Consider the following 19,060-nt stretch of genomic DNA (forward strand, 5'->3'; position numbering starts at 1 on the left):
CTCCTACATTTGATTCTCGCCCCAATGAACTCTTAGACTGGAAGTACAAAATCAATTGGTCAGACCTTACTTCTGACGAAAACCTGAATTACACTTAGACATCTACATTCTTATTAAACAAGATTGAGATCTCACTATGTTTTGCGATCTGTAATGACCACGGCTGCATTAATAAGGTGGTGCATACAAAACATATAAATAGATTATACACTGATATAGTAAAAGCTTTGTCGAACTCCGGTAATAGCTTGACTAGTAAATACAAACGTGGTCACCGGATTATACCAGGCTGGAATGACTGTGTCAAAGAACTACACGACTTTGCACGAAATGCTTACCTTATGTGGCGTGATAACGGTAAACCTCGTCACGGCCATCTTAGTAAGTAACCAAATGCGCCAAACAAGAGCACAATTTAAAAATATGCTCTTTGATTATGTAAGAAGGAGGAAGTAAAATAGAGAGCAGACTCGCTAGAACAAAAATTTGAAAATGCTGACCAACATGAATTCTGGAAGCAAGTTAAACAAAGTACTACGACAATTTCCAATAAAATAAAACTACCAATTGGCATTGATGGGAACCATGGTTATAATAATATATGCAACACTTGGAAAAATCATTTTGAAGACTTACTTAATACCTCTTCTGCTCGTATTGAGGTAATCACATTATCTGAGATCCAAAGTGCAATTACAAGACAAAAAGGCGGTAAATGTCCAGGATCAGACTTTTTATATGTGGAAATCTGACAATTTTCAGATACTAGACTTCATGTGCTATTGATGATCTTATTTAATTGTATGTTTGTGCATAACATTGTACCAGATGATTTCACAAAAGGTACAATTATACCGCTACTAAAGTGCAAAATTGGTAACCTGACGGACAAAAATAACTACAGACCTATAGCTCTTACGACTATTATTTAGAAAAAATATTTGAATGCATCATGCTAAAAAGATGTTAAGTCACAACCTCCGATAATCAGTTTGGTTTTAAATAGCAACATTCAACAGACTTAAATCGTATGCTCGTTCGGTGTTACGCAGGGTTACGTCTGCCACAAAATGTTGTTGTTTCTTAACAATTTAAGTTTTGCTGATGATATGTCATTTATAGGTCCTTCAATCACAGTTTTAAGGAAATTATTAAACAAATGTGAACAATATGCATTTGAGAATTATATCGATAATACAAATTAGTATGGATAGTCTTTCAGCCAACTTCTTTCAAATTACCATCTCCTCCTCCTGTACATCTTAACGGCAATGATCTTACGCATGTCAACAGTTATACGTTGATTGATTGATTGATTGTTTGTTTTTTAACGGCGCATCAGCACTTTTAGGCTATTTAGCGCCAAACAAAGTGTTACTTGTATAATCTTTTAAAACTTATAAAAGGTCCTATATCGACCAGCGATATAAAAGAACAAATGGTTGAAATTAAAAACGGTAAGATGGTAACGGTGCAAAATAAAGCTTCCCGATCAACGGGAGATGTAAAAAAGATGAATAGGTATTAAAATGGGACGGTATGTATATTGCATAAAACTGCACAAGGTGATAGCATAAAAGTCAGAGTTTAGAGTAAATATTTACGGTTTTCAAGAACTCGATAATACGAGTGATGTTTATATTATCAAAAAATTCTTTCATGTCATGCACAACGTAATAACGATCGCGCGTAGGTTGTAGGTCAAAGCACTCTATCATAAAGTGCTTGACAGTGAATGGTTCATTGCAAGAAACGCACTCTGGTGGGTCTTCACCTTTTAGTATGTGGGTGTGGGTGATATAAGTATGACCAATTCGGATTCTTGCAATGACTACCTCCTCCCTACGAATGGTTCTGTAGGAAGGAGTCCATTCTCCCAGAGTTGGTTTGTTTGCATGAAGTTTGTTATTTACAGCATCATTCCATGATGCCTGCCACTTCTGACGTAAGAACTTTCTGATACAAGGTTTAAAATCAGTATATGGTATTTTAAAATCAGATGGTTCTTGAGAAAGGGCCATTTTAGCAGCGCTATCTGCTTTTTCGTTACCTTTAATACCAATGTGGCTAGGTAACCAACAGTATATTATATTGTGGGAGACACTCAGCTCGGTATTTTTTACGAGTATGTTTTTCAATAATGGGTTCTCCAGTTTTCTATTGTGTAGTGACTGGAGTACTGATAGCGAGTCGGAGAAGATGATACTGTTTAAAATACGGTTCTTTTCTATATGTTGCAGAGCAAGGTCTATTGCTCTGATTTCGGCTGTAAAAATTGATGCTCCATTTGGCAAGCGAACTTGCGTTGTGTGATTTCCACAAACAAAGGCTGCAGCAGCTTTTTCCTCATCCTTTGATCCATCAGTGTAAATTCTGGTGTAGTTTTTAAATTCGGTGAGGAGTTCATGGTAAGAGTTGTGGAAGATAAAAGGGTTTGTTTCGGACTTTTTCCCATCGTGTAGCGTAAAACATACTTTTGGTTGTTTAATTAGCCAGGGTGGTGTTTCGGAGATGGATGTTTTCTGAATTTTTGAAAGATCTATATTTGTAGCGTCAAGGCTGGATGATATTCTAATGCCAAAGGAAGGTATGGCGTTTGGTTTATTTTCGTATAAAGTTTTGTATTTGGGTTGAAAAACAGCCGAAAAAGCAGGATTCAGAGGGTTTGATTTTAATTTGAGAGCATACTGTGCGGAAAGCATTTCTCTACGATGCGATAACGGTGGTTCATTCGCCTCAGCTAGAAGGCTTTCACACGGGGATGTTTTAAATGCTCCCAGAGTCAGTCTTATTCCCTGATGATGAATTGGATCAAGCATTTTAAGATACGATTTTCTGGCAGAATCATACACAACGCAACCATAGTCTAGTTTGGAGCGAATAAACGTTCTGTATAAATTTAGGATTGATTGATTGATTGATTGATTTATTTTTAACGGCGCATTGGCACTGTTAGGCTATTTAGCGCCAAACAAAGTGTTGTTTCTATAATCTTTTATAACTTATAAAAGGTCCTATATCGACCAGCGATATAAAAGAACAAATGGTTGAAATTAAAAAACGGTAAGATGATAACGGTGCAAAATAAAGGTTCCCGCTCAACGGGAGATGTAAAAATGATCAATAGGTATTAAAATGGGACGGTATATATATTGCATAAAACTGCACAAGGTGATAGCATAAAAGTCAGAGTTTAGAGTAAATATTTACGGCTTTCAAGAACTCTATAATACGAGTGATGTTTATATTATCAAAAAGTTCTTTCATGTCATGCACAATGTAATAACGATCGCGCGTTCGTTGTAGGTCAAAGCACTCTATCATAAAGTGCTTGACAGTGAATGGTTCATTGCAAGAAACGCACTCTGGTGGGTCGTCACCTTTTAGTATGTGGGTGTGGGTGATAAAAGTATGACCAATTCGGATTCTTGCAATGACTACCTCCTCCCTACGAATGGTTCTGTAGGAAGGAGTCCATTCTCCTAGAGTCGGTTTGATTGCGTGAAGTTTGTTATTTACAGCATCATTCCATGATGCCTGCCACTTCTGACGTAAGAACTTTCTGATACAAGGTTTAAAATCAGTATATGGTATTTTAAAATCAGTTGGTTCTTGAGAAAGGGCCATTTTAGCAGCGCGATCTGCTTTTTCGTTACCTTTAATACCAATGTGGCTAGGTAACCAACAGTATATTATATTGTGGGAGACACTCAGCTCGGTATTTTTTACGAGTATGTTTTTCAATAATGGGTTCCCCAGTTTTCTATTGTGTAGTGACTGGAGTACTGATAGCGAGTCGGAGAAGATGATACAGTTTAAAATACGGTTCTTTTCTATATGTTGCAGAGCAAGGTCTATTGCTCTGATTTCGGCTGTAAAAATTGATGCTCCATTTGGTAAGCGAACTTGCGTTGTGTGATTTCCACAAACAAAGGCTGCAGCAGCCTTTTCCTCATCCTTTGAGCCATCAGTGTAAATTCTGGTGTAGTTTTTAAATTCGGTGAGGAGTTCATGGTAAGAGTTGTGGAAGATAGAAGGGTTTGTTTCGGATTTTTTTCCATCGTGTAGCGTAAAACGTACTTTTGGTTGTTTAATTAGCCAGGGTGGTGTTTCAGAGATGGATGTTTTCTGAATTTTAGAAAGATCTCTATTTGTAGTGTCAAGGCTGGATGATATTCTAATGCCAAAGGAAGGTATGGCGTTTGGTTTATTTTCGTATAAAGTTTTGTATTTGGGTTGAAAAACAGCCGAAAAAGCAGGATTCAGAGGGTTTGATTTTAATTTGAGAGCATACTGTGCGGAAAGCATTTCTCTACGATGCGATAACGGTGGTTCATTCGCCTCAGCTAGAAGGCTTTCACACGGGGATGTTTTAAATGCTCCCAGAGCCAGTCTTATTCCCTGATGATGAATTGGATCAAGCATTTTAAGATATGACTTTCGGGCTGAACCATACACAACGCAACCATAGTCTAGTTTGGAGCGAATAAACGTTCTATATAAATTTAGGATGACTTTTCTATCAGCACCCCAGTCAGTGTGCGCTACTACTTTAAGTAGGTTAAGTGCTTTTAAGCCTTTAGCTTTTAAGTTCTTTAGGTGTGGAATAAAGGTCAGTATTCTGTCAAAGATTATACCTAAAAATTTGGTTTCCTCAACAACTGGAATAGGTGTTCCATCCAGTGTGAGGTTCGGTTCATCGTGATGTTTTCGTAACTGAGAGAAATGCATGCATACCGTTTTTGATTTCGAGAATTTGAAACCGTTTGCAATGGCCCACTTTTGAATTTTGTTTATATTTTGCTGCAGTTGTCTTTCAATTGTATGCATGTGCTTTGACCGATAACATATTAGAAAATCATCAACGTATAACGAGCAATCCACACCAGGAGTCAAACACTTGGTGATGCTATTAATTTTGATGTTAAAGAGCGTCACAGATAAAATACTGCCCTGGGGCACACCCATCTCTTGTTCGTGCAGATCTGAGAGGGTAGAGCCCACTCGTACTTTGAATTCTCTGTCGGAGAGAAAGCTGGATATGAAAGAGGGCAGACGGCCTTTCAGACCTAGATCGTTCAGGTCATTTAGTATCCCGTACTTCCATGTCGTGTCATAGGCCTTTTCTAAATCAAAGAAAACCGCTACTAAATGTTGTTTCTTAATAAATGCATCGCGAATGAATGTTTCTAGTCTAACCAGATGATCATTGGTGCTCCGGCCATATCGAAAGCCACTTTGGAAAGGAGATATTAAATTGATAGTTTCCAAATACCAGACAAGCCGAGAATTGATCATTCGTTCCATTGTTTTGCACACACAGCTTGTGAGTGCAATTGGTCGATAGCTGTTGGGGTCTTCGCTATCTTTACCGGGTTTGGGGACTGGTATTACAGTTGCTTCTTTCCAGATTTTTGGTACATTACCAGTAATCCATAAATCATTGAAGAGTTTCAAAAGAGATGTTAATGATGATTCTGGAAGGTGTTTCAGAAACTGGTAATATATCTCGTCAGGCCCAGCGGATGTATCATGGGCCTTATCTAAAGCCTCCCTAAGCTCCGTTAGTGAGAACAATTGATTATAACTTTCCGAGTTGTTGGATGTGAATTTTAAACGTGACTTTTCTTTTTGAGTTTTAAGTGTTCGGAAGGCTTCTGAATAATTAGATGATGAGGAATTTTTCGAGAAACTGTCAGCAAGAATATTTGCAATGTCACGTTTTGAACTAAAGTTGTTATTGTTCAGTGTCAGATGTCGGAGAGGGTTTTGCTTTCTCTGTCCGTTTATTTTGCGTATAGTGTCCCAAACTTTTTTAACAGAGGAACGAGAGTTTAAAGAAGAAACATATTTCTTCCATGATGCTCTTTTACTTTCTTTGATTATGCGGCGAGCTTTGGCCCGGACAATGCGATATTTATTTAAGTTTTCGGGCGTCGGTTGATTATTAAATTTCCTTAATGCTTCTCGGCGTAGTTTAATGGCTTCCTTACATTCCTTAGTGACCCAATGTTTTTGGGTTCTTTTACAATATGGCGAGGACTTGAGAACGGATTCTTCTGCAATCTCTATTAAAATAGATGTAAAATGCTGAGTGGTGTCGTCAGCATTGAAAACTGTATCCTCATTCAGCCTAGTTTTACAGAGTGTTTCAAACTTGGCCCAGTCGGCCTTCTTTAAATTCCATTGTGGAATTACTTCATCGACTGTAGAGTTAAGATTTACAAGAAAGATTGGGAAGTGATCGCTGCTGTGAAGGTCATCAGCGACCTTCCATTCATAGTCCAAAAGCAGCGAAGGAGAACAAATTGTCAAATCGATGCTTGTGTATGTACCCGTGCCTGGGTGTAAATATGTAGGTGTTTTGGTATTATATAGACACAGATCGTGTCTAGAAATGAAGTCTTCAACTTTGTGACCTCTGTCACTTATATGATTTGATCCCCATAAAATGTTATGGGCATTAAAATCCCCGAGTAAAACAAAGGGTGCGGGAAGCTGTTGAACAAGATTGTCGAGTTCGTTTGGTACTAGGTTAGTGTTTGGTGGTAAATAAATAGAGCAAAATGTAATCACTCGATGTAGAGTGACACTTACAGCAATGGCTTGTAAATTGGTGTTTAAATGAATGGAGGTATGAGGAGCTCTGTTGTTTACAATAACAGAAACTCCTCCTGATGCTCTATCAACATTTGGAGAGCAGGTGTTAAACAGGGAGTAGTTTTTAAATGTGATATTCTCTGTATCTTTCAAGAAGGTTTCTTGAAGGCATAGTACCGCAGGATCATGTTCGTTTAAAAGCAGGAGAATATCATTGTAATTTGCTTTAAGTCCTCGACAATTCCATTGTATGATAGTGTTTTTCATTATAAATTTAAATTAAAGATTGTGGAGCTAGGTTAGACCTTTCGCAGAGGGAATTTGTTTGTTATTTCTCTGGAGGAAGTACGGGGATGAATTTTTTGTTTGTAGGTCTGGAGTTCCCTTGAGCGCATGGAGCAGATTCTTCTGCATCCATGCTCTCGATGTCTCCAAACCTGTTATAAAGTTTGATGGGGTCATCTGACCCCTTTTGTTGCCTGTTTCCGTGAGATTTTTTACTCTTTGGTGATTTAGGTTGTTGGGTATTATTAAATGTAGTCTGAGTAGATGCCGTGTTTTTCTGTGCTTGGTAATGGGGGTGTTTGAATTTGGTGTTGAATCGGGTGCTTCTGTTTGTGTTTGAGCGTCCTTCGTTGTTTTAGGATTGCTTTTCACTACAGTGGAGAAGGATGGGCCAGGATGGGCTGTTTTTGCCTGTACAATTTTTCAGGCTTCTGGATAGGGAATATTATTTGTGTATTTTACCCTCTGAATTTCCTTCTCCTGTTTCCAGGTATCGCAATCCTTGGAATTTGCATGGTGCTCTTTTCCGCAGTTGACACAATGCGGAGTTGCTCTACAATCAGATTCCTGATGAGCATTGTCTCCGCATCGGCCACATATTTGGCTCTTGGAGCAGCGCTCTTCGTGATGGCCGTATTTTTGACATTTATAACACCGAAGGGGGTTGGGAATGTAAATCTCTACCTTTACTTGCAAAAAGCCAACTTTTACCACTTTGGGTACAGTTGGCTTGTTGAAGGTGAGTACAATGGTGTTGGTGTCCTGCAGATTGTTATTACGTTTAATACGTATTCGTCGGACTCCAGTGACACCTTCACCTTTCATTCCTTCGATGATGTCAGCGTCGGTGACTCCAGCCAAGTCACGGCAGCGAATCACGCCTTTGGACGTATTCAGTGTGGTGTGAGCGAATGAGGTTACTGGGATATCAAAGAACGTTTTCATTTTCCTGATATTGTCTGATTGACCTCGTCGCTCACACTCAATAAGACAACCCGATTTCAACTTTTTAACACTTTTGGGTGTGCCAATCGATCCTGTGATAGTCTTTTCGATGACAAATGGAGATAGTGCGGCAAGCGGTTTCGTGGCATCTTTTGACTGTATGACCATGAAGCGTGGAAATGGCTCCACACTACATGGTTCATCGTCAGACTCTGATAAGGGTTTCGATCTTTTATTTTGATTTTTTTTGGAATTATCCATGATGGCTAGATTAAAAATTCAGCACACGTGCTCCCCACCCACCAAGGAGCCCAACAAGGGGACACTTTTAAAGTGCCAGGGATACACAAATGCCATACTCAGTTGATAAAATTACCTTTGATTGACCTTGAAGTCGCCAGTTTCTAAGGTCGGTAAAATTACCCCCGGATTGACCAGTTAAGCCACCGCCTTCTAGGAAGCCTTCTAAGACTTGGAAAAGGGAAATATAAAGGAATAGAATATAGGGGCAACGGTGGTATCAAGAGAGATACAAGGAGAAAGAGAAAGAAGGCGAGAAAGTTAATAAAGACCTCCTAGGGCTCGGCGTGAATAGCCGATTTGTCGGAACCGGGCCCATCCCGACCACCCGTCTAAGAGAAGTAGAGGCCAAAGCAGTGTATTGCAGGGAAAGCCTCTGCTCAACTACCAGGATCCTTTCCTCCCCCGACACGGGACGCAACCCACGGCAAACAGGTTGCCTCTACTTAGTCGCCTTTTACGACACGTAGCGAGGCACGTCGGGCCAATTCTACAACCCCGGACCCGCAAGGGGGGGGGGGGGCAACGGTGGTATCAAGAGAGATACAAGGAGACAGATAAAGAAGGTGAGAGAGTAAATAAAGACCTCCTAGGGCTCGGCGTGACCAGCCGATTTGTCGGAACCGGGCCCATCCCGACCACCCGTCTAAGAGAAGTAGAGGCCAAAGTAGTGTGTTGCAGGGAAAGCCTCTGCTCAACTACCAGGATCCTTTCCTCCTCCGACACGGGACGCAACCCACGGCAAACAGGTTGCCTCTACTTAGTCGCCTTTTACGACACGTAGCGAGGCACGTCGGGCCAATTCTACAACCCCGGACCCGCAGGGGGAACAGTTATACGTATTTGGGTCATAGTTTGAAATCTAATCCAATGAAAATATTATGAGACATGACCGATTTCTGTGTACTCGAATAAACATGCTTCTACCTAAATTTAAGAACTGTTCATTGAATATCAAAATTAGATTATTTAAATCTTATTGCTGCACTATGTATTGTGCTCCTCTGTGGGCAAACTTTAGTGAATGTATGAAAAGAAAACTAGTCATCGGTTATAATAATAGTCTTCATTTTCTATTAGATTGAAAGGTTCCTCCAACATGTTTATACATTATAATGTATTCCGTTTTGATGAAGTTATAAGAGAGTATGTATTCTCAATGATGACAAGAGTATCTAATAACAAAACTGCTTAACATAAAGTGCTTAACAGATCATTGCAAGAAACGCACTTTGGTGGGTCTTCACCTTTTAGTATGTGGAGTGGGTTATATACGTATGACCAATTCAAATTCTTGCAATGACTACCTCCTCCCTACGGATGGTTCTGTAGGAAGGAGCCCATTCTCCTAAGGTTTGATTGATGGCATGAAGTTTATTATTCACTGCATCAAGCCATGATGCCTGCCACTTCTGACATAAAGACTCTTTCATACTAGGTTTAAAATCAGTGTACGGTATTTTAAAATCTTAAAATCAGATGGTTCTTGGTATAATGCTATTTTAACAGCGTGATCAGCTTTTACATTACCTTTAATACCACAGTTAATGTGAGGCATATGAAAAAGACAAAAAGGCAATGTCTATATTGTGTGAATCTAGGGAGTAATTTGTCAAGACACTTTTTGCTTAAGCATGATGAAGTGCAACAGGTTGCTGATGTTTTTAGACAACCAAAGAGTGATTGACCGATTGATTGTGTTTTAACGGCGCATCAGCACTGTTAGGCTATTTAGCGCCAAACAAAATGTTGTCTCATATCGACCAGCGATATCAAAACCAAATAGTTGAAATTAAAACGGTAAGATGGTAACGGTGTAAAATCAAGCTTCCCGATCAACGGGGGAATGTAAATGGAGTATGTTAATGAAAAATAATCACAAAGTATTAAAAAGGGACAGTATATATATATATATATATATATATATATATATATATATATATATATATATATATATATATATATATATATATTGCAAGAAACTACAAAAGGTGATAGCATAAAAGTTTGGAGTAAATATTCACTGCTTTCAGGAACTCTATAATACGAGTAATGTTTATAGTATCAAAAAGCTCCTTTATGTCATGCACATTGTAATACTGATCGCACGTAGGTTGCAGGTCGAAACACTCTATCATAAAGTGCTTGACAGTGAATGGTTCATTGCAAGAAACGCACTCTGGTGGGTCTTCAATTTTTAGTATGTGGGAGTGGGTGATATAAGTATGACCAATTCGGATTCTTGCAATGGTTCTGTAGGAAGGAGTCCTTTCTCCCAGAGTTGGCTTTATTGCATGAAGTTTGTTATTCAATGCATCATTCCATGATGCCTGCCACTTCTGACGTAAGGACTTTCTGACACTAGGTTTAACATCAGTATACGGTATTTTAAAATCAGATGGTTCTTGAGCAAGGGCCATTTTAGCAGCGCGATCAGCTTTTTTGTTACCTTTAATACCAATATGGATAGGTAACCAACAATATATTATATTGTGGGAGACACTCAGCTCGGTATTTTTGACAAGTATGTTTTTCAATAATGGATTCTCCGGTTTTCTGTTGTGTAGTGACTGAAGTACTGATAGTGAGTCAGAGAAGATGATACTGTTTAAAATACGTTTGCTTTCTATATGTTACAGAGCAAGGTCTATTGCTCTGATTTCGGCTGAAAAAACTGATGCTCCATTTGGTAAGCGAACTTGCGTTGTGTGATTTCCACAAACGAAGGATGCAGCAGCCTTTTCCTCATCCTTTGATCCATCGGTAGATATTTTTGCGTAGTTTTTAAATTCGGTGAGGAGTTGTTGATAACAATTGTGGAAGACGGAAGGGTCTGTCTGAGATTTTTTTCCATCGTGTAGCGTGAAAAGTACTTTTGTTTGTTTAAGTAGCCAGGGTGGTGTCTCGGAGATGGACGTTTTCTGAATTTTAGAAAGATCAATTTTTGTACTGTCAAGGCTGGATGATATTCTAATGCCAAAGGAAGGTATGGCGTTTGGTTTATATTCGTATAAGATTTTGTATTTGGGTTGAAAAACAGCCGATAAAGCAGGATTCAGAGGGTTTGACTTTAATTTGAGAGCATACTGTGCGGAAAGCATTTCTCTACGGTGCGATAACGGTGGTTCGTTCGCTTCAGCTAGAAGGCTTTCACAGGGGTATGTTTTAAATGCTCCCAGAGCCAGTCTTATTCCCTAATGATGAATTGGATCAAGCATTTTAAGATATGATTTTCTGGCTGAACAATACACAACGCAACCATAGTCCAGTCTGGAGCGAATAAACGTTCTATATAAATTCAGGATGGCTTTTCTATCAGCACCTCAGTCAGTGTGCGCTACTACTTTAAGTAGATCAAGTGCTTTTAAGCATTTACCTTTCAAGATCTTTAGGTGTGGAATAAAAGTCAGTTTTCTGTCAAAGATTATACGTAAACATTTTGTTTCCTCAACAACTGGAATAGGTGTTCCGTCCAGCGTGAGGTTGGGTTCATCTTGATGTCTTCGTAACTGACAGAAATACATGCATACCGTTTTTGATTTCGAGAATTTGAAGCCGTTTGCACTGGCCCAATTTAGAATCTTATTTATATTTTGCTGTAGTTGCAAGTGCTTTGATCGATAACATATTAGAAAATCATCAACGTATAACGAGCAATCCACACCAGGAGCCAAACACTTGGTGATGTTATTAATTTTGATGTTGAAAAGCGTCACAGATAAAATACTGCCCTGGGGCACACCCATCTCTTGCTCGTGCATATCTGAGAGAGTAGAGCCTACTCGTAGTTTGAATTATCTAAGAGAAAGTTGGATATGAAAGCAGACGGCCTTTTAGACCTAGATCGTGCAGTCATTTAGTATCCCGTACTTCCATGTCGTGTCATAGGCCTTTTCTAAATCAAAGAAAACCGCTACTTAATGTTCTTTCTTGATAAATGCATCGCGAAAAAATGCTTCTAGCCTAACCAAATGATCATTGGTGCTACGGCCATAACGAAAGCCACTTTGGAAAGTAGATATTAAATTGTTAGTTTCCAAGTACCATACAAGCCGAGAATTGATCATTCGTTCCATTGTTTTGCACACACAGCTAGTGAGTGCAATAGGTCGGTAGCTGTTGGGATCTTCGCTATCTTTACCGGGTTTGAGAACTGGTATAGCAGTTGCTTCTTTACAAATTTTTGGTACATTACCAGTAATCCATAAATCATTGAAGAGTTTCAAAAGACATGTTAAGGATGATTCTGGAAATTGTTTCAAAAACTGATAATGTATTTTGTCAGGCCCAGCGGATGTATGATGGGCCTTATGTAAAGCCTCCATAAGCTCTGATAGTGAGAACAGTTGGTTATAACTTTCCGAGTTGTTGGATGTGAATTTTAAACGTGACTTTTCCTTTTAAGTTTTAAGTCTTCGGAAGGCTTCTGAATAATTAGATGATGAGGAATTTTTGGAGAAAGTGTCAGCAAGAGCTTTTGTAATTTCACGTTTTGAACTAAAATTGTTATTGTTCACTTTCAGATGTCGGAGAGGATTTTGTTTTCTCTTCCCGTTTATTTTGCATATAGTGTCCCAAACTTTCTTAATAGAAGACCGAGAGTTTAAAGAAGAAACATATTTCTTCCATGATGCTCTTTTACTTTCTTTGATTATGCGGCGAGCTTTGGCCCGGACAATACGATATATATTTAAGTTTTCGGGCGTGGGATGATTATTAAATTTTTTCAATGCTTCTCGGCGTTGTCTAATGGCTTCCTTACATTCGTTAGTGAACCAAGGTTTCAGGGTTCTTTTACAGTTCGGCGAGGACTTGGGAATGGATTCTTCTGCAATCTCTATTAAAATAGATGTAAAATGCTGAATAGGGTCATTAATGTTGAAAACTGTATCCTCATTGAGCCTAGTTTGACAGAGTGTTTCAAACGTAGCCCAGTCGGCCTTCTTAATGTTCCATTCTGGAGTTGCGTCATTTATTGTACATTTAGTATTTTCAAGGGAGATTGGAAAGTGATCACTGTTGTGAAGGTCATCAGCGACCTTCCATTCATAGTCCAAAAGTAGCGATGGAGAACAAATTGTCAAATCGATGCACGTGTATGTACCCGTTCCAGGGTGTAAATATGTCGCTGTTTTGGTGTTATATAGACACAGATCGTTTCTAGAAATAAAGTCTTCAACTTTGTGACCTCTGTCACTTATATGATTTGAACCCCATAAAATGTTATGGGCATTAAAATCCCCGAGTAAAACAAATGGCGAAGGAAGCTGTTGAATAAGATTGTCTAATTCGTTTGGTACTAGGTTACTGTTTGGTGGTAAGTAAATAGAACAAAAGGTAATCACTCCATGTAGAGAGACGCTTACAGCAATGGCTTGTAAATTTGTGGTTAAAGTGATGACGCTATGAGGGGTTCTGTTGTTTACAAAAACAGAAACTCCTCCTGAGGCCCCGTCAACATTTTGGGAATAGGTGTTAAACAGGGAGTAGTTTTTAAATGTGATGTTATCCGTATCTTTCAAGAATGTTTCTTGAAGGCATAGTACTGCTGGATCATGTTCGTTTAAAAGTAGGATATCATTGTAATTTGCTTTAAGTCCTCGACAGTTCCATTGTATGATGGTGTTCATTATCCTTTTAAATTGAAGATTGTGGACCTAGGTTAGTCTTTTCGCGAAGGCAATTTGTGTGGATATTTCTCTGGAGGAAGTACGGGGGTGAATTTTTTGTTTGTTGATTGATTGATTGATTGATTTTTTAACGGCGCATCAGCACTGTTAGGCTATTTAGCGCCAGACAAAATGTTATTTGTATAATATTTTTAAAAAATTATAAAAGGTCCTATATCGACCAGCGATATAAAAGAAGAAATTGTTGAAATTAAAAACGTTAAGATGGTAACGGTACAAAATAAAACTTCCCGATCAACGGGAGATGTAAATGTTTTATGTTAATGAAAAAAGATGAAAAGGTATTAAAATGGGACGGTATATATATATTGCATAAAACTGCACAAGGTGATAGCATAAAATTCAGAGTTTAGAGTAAATATGTACGGCCTTCAGGAACTCTATAATACGAGTGATGTTTATAGTATCAAAAAGTTCTTTCATGTCATGCACAATGTAATAACGATCGCGCGTAGGTTTCAGCTCAAAACACTCTATCATAAAGTGCTTGACAGTGAATGGTTCATTGCAAGAAACGCACTCTGGTGGGTCTTCACCTTTCAGTATGTGGGAGTGGGTGATATAAGTATGACCAATTCGGATTCTTGCAATGACTACCTCCTCCCTACGCATGGTTCTGTAGAAAGGAGTCCATTCTCCCAGAGCTGGCTTTATTGCATGACGTTTGTTATTCACGGCATCATTCCATGATGCCTGCCACTTCTGGCGAAAGAACTTTCTGATACAAGGTTTAAAATCAGTATACGGTATTTTAAAATCAGACGGTTCTTGAGTAAGGGCCATTTTAGCAGCGCGATCTGCTTTTTCGTTATCTTTAATACCAATGTGGCTAGGTAACCAACAATATATTATATTGTGGGAGACACTCAGCTCGGTATTTTTGACAAGAATGTTTTTCAATAATGGGTTCTCCAGTTTTCTATTGTGTAGTGACTGGAGTACTGATAGCGAGTCGGAGAAGATGATACTGTTTAAAATATGTTTCTTTTCTATATGTTGCAGAGCAAGGTCTATTGCTCTGATTTCGGCTGTAAAAATTGATGCTCCATTTGGTAAGCGAACTTGCGTTGTGCGATTTCCACAAACAAAGGCTGCAGCAGCCTTTTCCTCATCCTTTGATCCATCAGTGTAAATTCTGGTGTAGTTTTTAAATTCGGTGAGGAGTTCATGGTAAGAGTTGTGAAAGACGGAAGGGTTTGTTTCGGATTTTTTCATCGTGTAGCGTAAAACGTACTTTTGGTTGTTTAATTAGCCAGGGTGGTGTTTCGGAGATAGACGTTTTCTGAATTTTAGAAAGATCTATATTTGTAGTGTCAAGGCTGGATGATATTCTAATGCCAAAGGAAGGTATGGCGTTTGGTTTATGTTCGTATAAGGTTTTGTATTTGGGTTGAAAAACAGCCGAAAAAGCAGGATTCAGAGGGATTAATTTTAATTTGAGAGCATCCTGTGCGGAAAGCATTTCTCTACGATGCGATAACGGTGGTTCGTTCGTTTCAGCTAGAAGGCTTTCACACGGGATGTTTTAAATGTTCCCAGAGCCAGTCTTATTCCTTGATGATGAATTGGATCAAGCATTTTAAGATTTGACTTTCGGGCTTAACCATACACAACGCAACCACAGTCTAGTTTGGAGCGAATAAACGTTCTATATAGATTCAGGATGACTTTTCTATCAGCACCCCAGTCAGTGTGCGCTACTACTTTAAGTAGGTCAAGTGCTTTTAAGCATTTGGCTTTAAAGCTTTTTAGGTGTGGAATAAAAGTCAGTTTTCTGTCAGAGACAATACCCAAAAATTTTGTTTCCTCAACAACTGGAATAGGTGTTCCGTCCAGCGTGAGGTGAGGTTCATCGTGATGTGTTCGTAACTGACAGAAATGCATGCTACTGTTTTGGACTTCGAGAATTTGAAACCGTTTGCACAGGCCCAATTGTGAATCTTGTTTATACTTTGCTGAAGTTGTCTTTCAATTGTATGCATGTGCTTCGGAGAATACGAAATTTACTTAAATTCTCGGGCATCGGATGATTGTTAAATTTTTTTAATGCTTGTCGGCGTTGTCTAATGGCTTCCTTACATTCCTTAGTGAGCCAAGGTTTTAGGGTTCTTTTACAGTCTGTTGAGGACTTGGGGATAGATTCTTCTGTAATGTCGGATAAAATAGAGGTAAAATGCTGAATGGGGTCGTTAACATTGAAAACTGTATCCTCATTCAGCCTGGTTTTACAGAGTGTTTCAAACTTGGCCCAGTCGGCCTTCTTTAAATTCCATTGTGGAATTACTTCATCAATTGTAGACTTAAGATTTACAAGGGAGATTGGGAAGTGGTCGCTGCTGTGAAGGTCATCAGCGACCTTCCATTCATAGTCCAAAAGCAGCGAAGGAGAACAAATTGTCAAATTGATGCACGTGTATGTACCCGTGCCTGGGTGTAAATATGTAGGTGTTTTGGTGTTATATAGACACAGATCATGTCTAGAAATAAAGTCTTCAACTTTGTGACCTCTGTCACTTACATGATTTGATCCCCATAAAATGTTATGGGCATTAAAATCCCCTAGTAAAATAAATGGCGCGGGGAGCTGTTGAACAAGGTTGTCTAATTCGTTTGGTATTAGGTTAATGTTTGGTGGTAAGTAAATAGAGCAAAATGTAATCACTCGATGAAGAGTGACGCTTACAGCAATGGCTTGTACATTTGTGTTTAAAGGGATGACGCTATGAGGGGCTCTGTTATTCACAATAACAGAGACTCCTCCTGAGGCCCTGTCAACATTTTTTGAGAGTAGTTGTCAAACAGGGAGTAGATTTTAAGTGTGATGTTATCTGTATTTTTCAAAAATGTTTCCTGAAGACATAGTACTGCAGGATCATGTTCGTTTAAAAGCAGAAGTATATCATGGTAGTTGGCTTTAAGTCCTCTACAGTTCCATTGCAATATGGTATTCTTCATTACAACTTTATATTGAAGATTCTGGAGCTAGGTTAGACCTTTCGCGGAGGAAATCTGTTTGGTTATTTATCTGGAGAAGTACCGGGGGCTATTTTTTTTGTGCTAGGTCTGGAGCTACCTTGAGGACATGGAGCAGATTCTTCTCCCCGCCCACCATGGAGCCCAACAAGGGGACACTTTTCAAGTGCCAGGGATACACAGATGCCATATTCAGTTGATAAAATTACCTTTGATTGACCCTTGAAGTCGCGTTTCTAGGGTCGGTAAAATTACCTCCCGATTGATCCGTTAAGCCACCGCCTTCTAGCAAGTCTTCTAAGACTTTGGAAAGGGAAGATATAGGAATAGACTATAGGAGCAACGGTGGTATCAAGAGAGATACAAGGAGAAAGATAAAGAAGGTGAGAGAGTAAATAAAGACTTCCTAGGGCTCGGCGTGACCAGCCGATTTGTCGGAACCGGGCCCATGCCGACCACCCGTCTAAGAGACGTAGAGGCCAGTGTAGTGTATTGCATGGAAAGCCTCTGCTCAACTAAAAGGATCCTTTCCTCCCCCGACACGGGACGCAACCGACGGCAAACAGGTTGCCTCTACTTAGTCGCCTTTTACGACACGTAGCGAGGTACGTCGGGCCAATTCTACAACCCCTGACCCGCAGAGGGTACCAAAGAGTGAAAGAGACCATATATGTTTTATCCCTGAAAAAGAAAGCGATCTACAAATATAATATTGAACTCTTAAAGAATGATACCATAGAGGCTGACCTTAAGATGGAAAAGATCCATGGTGTATCAAGAATTTTGCTGTGTGGTTACTACAAATATTTCTTCTGTATAGATTATTATAAACGTAAGGAAACGCCTCTCAGATGTAACAATAACTAAGGCTTCTATATCGATGTCACTTTTGAAATGTACAGAAAGTGAAGAATTCAAGAGTGAAATCTTGGCTAGATTCATCATTGATGAGGTTGGAAATTTATCTAGACAGGACAACACCATCGAAAGATTGATTGAATGATTGATTTAGTTTTAACGGCGCATCAGCAATGTTAGGCTATTTAGCGCCAGACAAAATGTTATATGTATGCTCTTGTGAAAATTATAAAAAGTCTCATAGTTGAAATTAAAACGATAAGATGGTAACGGTGAAAAATAAAGCTTTCCGATCAACGGGGGATGTAAATGGTGTATGTTGATGAAGAATGATGAAAATGTATTAAAAAAGGGACTGCATATACTGCATAAAACTGCACAAGGTGACAGCATAAAAGCTACGAGTTTAGAGTTAACATTCACTTCTTACAGAAACTCTATAATACGAGTGATGTTTATAGTATCAAAAACTTCCTTCATATTATGCACATTGTAATGAGTGCGTGTAGGTTGCAGGTCAAAACACTCTAGCATAAAGTGCTTAACAGTGAATGGTTCATTGCAAGAAACGCACTCTGGTAGGTCTTCACCTTTTAGTATGTGGGAGTGGGTGATATAACTATGACCAATTCGGATTATTGCAATGACTACCTCCTCCCTACGCATGTTTCTGTAGGAAGGAGTCCATTCTCCCAGAGTTGGTTTAATTGCATTAAGTTTGTTATTCACTGCATCATTCCATGATACCTGCCACTTCTGACATAAGGACTTTCTGACACTAGGTTTAAAATCAGTATAAGGTATTTTACAAAAAGCTGGTTCTCGAGTAAGGGCCGTTTTAGCAGCGCGATCTGCTTGTTCTTTACCTGTACTCAATATGGCTAGGTAACCAACAGTATGTTATATTGTGGGAGACACACAGCTTAGTATTTTTAACGAGTATGATTTTCAATGATGGATTCTCCAGTTTTCTATTGTGTAGTGACTGAAGTACTGATAGTGAGCCGGAGAAGATGATGCTTTTTAAAATACGTTTGTTTTCTATATGTTGCAAAGCATGGTCTATTGCTCTGATTTTGACTGAAAAAATTGATGTTCCATTTGGTAAGCGAACTTGCGTTGTGTGATTTCCACAAACAAAGGCTGCAAACGCCTTTTCCTCATCCTTTGATCCATCGGTGTAAATTCTTGTGTAGTTTTTAAATTCGGTGAGGAGTTCATAGTAAGAGTTGTGGAAGACATAAGGGTTTATTTTGGATTTGTTTCCATCGTGTAGCGTAAAAAGTACTTTTGGTTGTTTAAGTAGCCAGTGTGGTGTTTTGGACATGGACGTTTTCTGAATTTTATAAAGATGTATTTTTGTACTGTCAAGGCTAGATGATATTTTAATGCCAAAGGAAGGTATGGCG

Source organism: Sinohyriopsis cumingii, chromosome 10 (assembly GCF_028554795.1).
Source record: "Sinohyriopsis cumingii isolate HCF-2022 chromosome 10, ASM2855479v2, whole genome shotgun sequence".
In the NCBI taxonomy this organism is placed as follows: domain Eukaryota; kingdom Metazoa; phylum Mollusca; class Bivalvia; order Unionida; family Unionidae; genus Sinohyriopsis; species Sinohyriopsis cumingii.